Consider the following 5,498-nt stretch of genomic DNA (forward strand, 5'->3'; position numbering starts at 1 on the left):
TAGTGAAATTGTTTTGCACAGAAGAAGAAACACAGTGTGAAAGTTTGGCTGAGAAAAAGCAATATATATTTTAAGAGTCTGAATTGTGTTAAGACTTTGTTACAGATCTGGTTCATTCAGACCTATTCAGACCCATTAAGAGCTTTTTAAGAGGGACAAAACAAATGCACTTAATGGGCTAGATCTGAATGATTCAGATTCAGACCTAAAAAACAAACGCACTTAATGACTGAGATCTGAATGATTAAGATTCAGATCTCCATTAAGTGCAAACAAATGAGGCCTAAGTGTAGTGAAGGGCGAATCTAGAATTTACAGTTAGTTAAGTCATCATGCGAATTATTTTAGTATATTTCCACACATTTAAAATGTATTTTAGACATGAAAACATTATGTAAGACGAAAGTAAAGAATTCAACTGGCGTCACAAAACTAGTGCAAAATCCACATCTTAGGTCAGTCTACATGAATCTACAGATAATTCCAAGGGACAAGGCATCCAAGGGACAAGGCATTTTCTTATGAATGTTAATTCAGGGTTTAACATTTGTGTTAATATCCTCTTTTTTCATCCCGCAAGGCAACTCCCAATCAAATGCATAAATAAGATTTGACAATGCAAGTTTCACGGATGCAATTCTAAGTGTAATCCCCGGACATCCTCTTCTTCCTGCTCCAAATGAAATTAGGTTATAGTCTTGTCCGTTGAGATCGATATCACTATTCAAGAATCTCTCAGGTATAAATTTTTCTGGATTTTTCCATATTTCAGGACCCCTTGCAATTGCCCATGAATTAAAAAGAATTATAGTTGCTGACTGAATTCATACCCTTTTAGTGTGGATTTTTTCATTGATTTTCTTAGCAATAGGAGTGAAACTAGTGGATATAATCTAAATATCTCTTTTATCACTGATTTGAAACAAGACATATTTTTTACATCACTTTCATTCACAACGTCTTTGGTCCTAATTACTTTTCTGATATCTACTTGGATTTTCTTCATGACTTTTGGATTCTTAATCAAAACTGTCATTGCCCATACTATTGCAGTTCTGCTAGTGTCTGATCCAGCAACTAACACATGCTACACAAAAATTGACGAGGAAGAAGATAAAAATTGCCAATGCATGAGAAATTCTCAAGATAATAATTAACCCATTGACCCACCCATGTTTTATGCAACCCACATATTTTCCTCCTCTACATCTGTAAAAATGTAGTAATTGCACTTTCTTGAAACTAAATAGATGAAGCACACAAAATTTTCTCATTTCCCTCCAATAGTTGTTATACACAAAGTTATTGGTATTAATTTTTTATATTTGTGATATATGATTAAGAACTTCTTTTACTGTCTGTTAATTAACATGTGTGTCTTTGCTTATATAGAAAACTAGTCTTCGGCACGTGCGTTGCACGTGTGCCCCATTTTTATTTGTGTTGATTAATTTGAACTATACACACACACACACACATTTTATGAAGACAGTCGTGTTATGATACAGAAAATACACCATATGCAATTTTCAATTTTCTAGAAGATTGAAAAAAAAATGTTGTAGCTTCTCCGTTTGAAAAAACTACAGAGATCCTAAGCTCACTCAAGTTTCAGCTAATGACCTTAAAGCACAGCTCAGGGGAACAACTTTACTGCTGAAATCTGATTTTAGTTGGGGCATTCAAAACCTCTTCAAAAGAGAAGTAGCATAATAATTTTGTGACATGTTCATTTAAGGGTGAAGCATGTTACTGATACCTATCATCCTTTTTTTAAAAACAAAATGTCAGCATCAAGATGTCTTGAATCCACACATCAAGAAGTGAACAAACACTGAACTGGCAGGGAAATTTAATGTAAATGGATAGAGGAACTTGGTGACCTGGTATGAGAAAATATCAAGCATCCACTCCAAATACTATTTTCAATATCAAATTAGCACGTATAATTTCATGTGCCTCCTTTATGTTCTGGCCAAATGAAATTTAGTTACATTGTAAAGCAAGGCTAGAACTTTTCTGTCGTAGTGTTGTAAATGTGTGTCGTTCAATATCAAAGTTTCACTGCATGGCATCTCGCATCCCAACAACATCCGTCACATAAAACTTCACACAGTAGTTTTTTTTTATCTTTTCCTTCTTCCAATAACAATAAATGCAATTAGAGACCAAGTACACAAACACATAGAGCTTTACTTGCATATATCAAATAAATAAATGTATGTCCCTTTTCTAACACAAACTTAACCTTCTAGACAGAGGCGGACCCAGGATCTTGACGCAGAGGGGGCATCAATGATCGCCCACTGCCTTAATATAAATATGTCACTTATTATGTAAAAGTTTGGCATGCAACTCTTTGAAAACTTAAGAATTATGCTAAGTTATTGGTAAAGCAGTAGTATAAAGTATAAATTTCAAAATTGGAAGAAACAAAAATAGGTTTAGAACGGAAACAAAACAAACTCAACAAAAAATAGAAATAAAGGTACTGCAAGCGAGACTCGAACCTACGTGTCATATAAGGACCTAAGGGGCACAACAACCAAATGCACCAAAGCAATGGATATCTCTCAGGGGTCCTTTTAAATACATATATATTTTTTAAGGTATATACATCATATATGTATAGGATATTTCTGAGGTTAGGGGGGACACGTGACCCCCCCCCCCTCCTAATAGGGTGGGTTCGCCCCTACTTCTAGATAAAACAATTTACAAAATAAGGAAAAAGAAACAGACGAATATTACCAAATCGCAAACTATCACGCTTGAAGTCTGATTTTGACAAAACAATCTCATCCAGAGGATACAAAGAGCGCACTAAACTCAGGCAGCTGTTCCTTCCCCTACCTCCTCGTAGAATGTGTAATGCTATGATCCAATCAAATACTTCTTCTTGTCCATTATTCAAAACGGTCTCTTGTGCCGATTGCACAAACACCTCAATACTATTGAACGCCAAGTAACCACAAACAAATATAGCTCATTTGGATCCCTAAATTCTTCATTAACCAAAGCATAAACCAAAAAACTTTTTTTAAAACTTTTCAAAGTACTTACAAACTGACTCGAACATGTTCAGTCACTTAAAAAGTACAATTATTAAAACCAGATCCTTAAGAGAAAAAGAAGATAACTTAGAACATGAAATCAGCAATACATAGCAGAGCTAAATAGAGAGTCACAAACATGAAATCCCTGTCCAACAAAAACACACAAAGATAGCCAAAATAAAAACCGAAAGAAGTGCTACTCGCTCTATCCCAATGTAAGTGGCCTTTCGGATTTCGAGAATCAAACTTCTAAATTTTGACCGTGAATCCATACATAAGAGCTTTTAAGTTTTTCGAAATAAAATTCACATATTTGAAAACAGTACATAAAAATAGTACTATAAATCAGAATAATCAGCATTTCAGAATATTCACTTCAAAGAAACTGAAATTAGCTATGAACTCGTCCCTAATTCGTCGCTAAAGATCTCTTGTGTTTAAAATCGGTACCACAAACACATAGCCAATGTTACCCACAATTTTTCTCAGGAGTTCTCCGGTCTCCTTTGGCGGTGAAAACAAAGTACCAGAAAACAAAAGTAACAAAATAATAGCAGTGACATACATACCTGGAGAACGTGTATTTGAGCCAAAGAAATAAGATAATTGACAAACACATCGTCTTATGGTGGACATTTATATAGAGCAACAGAGAATGAAAAATAGAAATAATTAGAAATAAATTAGGGAATAGACAATGCTCTTAATAAAGTTTTCAAAGCAGAGGTGTTTGACATTGTTGAAACTGAACAAAGAATTAAAGTAGACGGAAATAAGAACAGAACAATATCCTTTCAGATGCCACATGAAATGGCTTTGAACAGTCAAATGGGTTTAATGATGGCATTATTGTAAAGACCTTAATTGCCAGTTTCATTATTTATTACTTTTCCAAACCATGCCTACTGCTCCTGAACGTGATTAGATATTGTAAAGAATTACATTAACAGTTTCAGTATTTATGGCTGCTCCAAACCTTTTGTGTTTCCCTCTATCTTAATGCTCCTCAAGTGATTAGCTTTGATGTAATTATCATATTAAATATTTCATTCAATGTAGAAAATAATTTAAGTTTAGCCTCAATGTAATTATAATATTACTATTTAATATTTATTAGTATATTAGATGTTTTATGTTTTTTTTCACATTTAAATTAATTTACAGTAGGGGAAAAATCGTAATTCAACTTTGAAGGTAGGAGCTTCCACTTTTAGCATTATATGATATATTACATTTGGACTATTTTAAAAATTATATTTCTTTCAAATGTAGAGTAACCATATAAACTTAACATAATATATAGTAGGTATTTAAATGATGTAATAGCATATAATTCATGAAATTTGCGAAAATTCAGGACATGAGGGATCAAAAGTATACATTTCAATTAATTGAAAGTTAAATAGTGAGATGATTGGGTTCCATGCAAGCAAAATAGTTGAAAATATATAAACTGACCAATGAAAATACTAAGATAGAAATTCAACTAGTATGTGAAACCAAACAGAAGGAATCTCATACACTTTCGAATTTCTTAAGGTAACAATTAGTATGCTAAACCAATCATCCCTAAGAATGGAAAGAACGAATCGAAGATGTAAAGATTTGAAAAAGAAAGAATTACCATATGAAGAATAAACCTGAAAACAATTTAAAAAATTCGATCCAAACCAAGAGATTCCAAGTCTCACAATGATTTTTATCACTCTCAAAATATGCAAAAACTTCTTCAAGACTGAGTCTACCAAGAATTTATAAATATTATATCTCTATTTAACTCAACAGAGAAATAACTAAAAACAAGGAAAGAAAAAAATTCTTGTTCTATGGGAAAAATAATATGGGAAGTAAAATCTTACCAACAAAAGAAAACAAGATGTCTCTTCTTGAAAAGATCAATATTAAACCTTCTTAAGAAAGGAATGAGGAAATACCCAATGAGCTTTAATTAACCCCATAGTTCGTTAATGGAGCTCGTTGATATACCAACAACCCACACCCCACCCCCACCCCCCACCCCCCCCAAATAAAAAAAAAAAATTCGTTATGAAACATTTAAGATCTATGCACCAACAGATAACATTGTGGTATTTACCAAAAGTAGAGGGTAACTCCTACCTCATTGGTATTGTCACAATATACACATATTGTACCAATCAAGAAAATATTCAACAATAGGAGGGTGAGTAATAAAGTTGTTTGTAAGTTTCATAGAAAAATTAATGTTCAATATATTTGCAAACCAATATTATGTGAAATATTATATTCGGTTGACGTTATATATCCATAACATATAACATTCACCATTTAACTCTAATAACATTTATTCTCACATACATCTGATAAAATATATTGCAGAATGTCTGATATGTGTATACATGTTAATTTTTTGTACAAGTATATACATAGTTCAAACTTAAACAATAATGAGTACAATTAAAC

At 32.6% G+C, this 5,498-nt stretch overlaps 1 long non-coding RNA gene across 1 annotated transcript; it reads left to right on the forward strand.

The window, feature by feature from the left end:
• Positions 1-289: 289 nt before the first annotated feature.
• Positions 290-3,713, forward strand: LOC132051699 (uncharacterized). Its single transcript, XR_009413869.1, has 3 exons — positions 290-455; positions 581-739; positions 1,054-3,713. It is a non-coding gene; the product is annotated as an uncharacterized LOC132051699 (long non-coding RNA).
• Positions 3,714-5,498: the final 1,785 nt, after the last annotated feature.

This window comes from Lycium ferocissimum, chromosome 1 (genome assembly GCF_029784015.1).
Source record: "Lycium ferocissimum isolate CSIRO_LF1 chromosome 1, AGI_CSIRO_Lferr_CH_V1, whole genome shotgun sequence".
NCBI lineage: Eukaryota > Viridiplantae > Streptophyta > Magnoliopsida > Solanales > Solanaceae > Lycium > Lycium ferocissimum.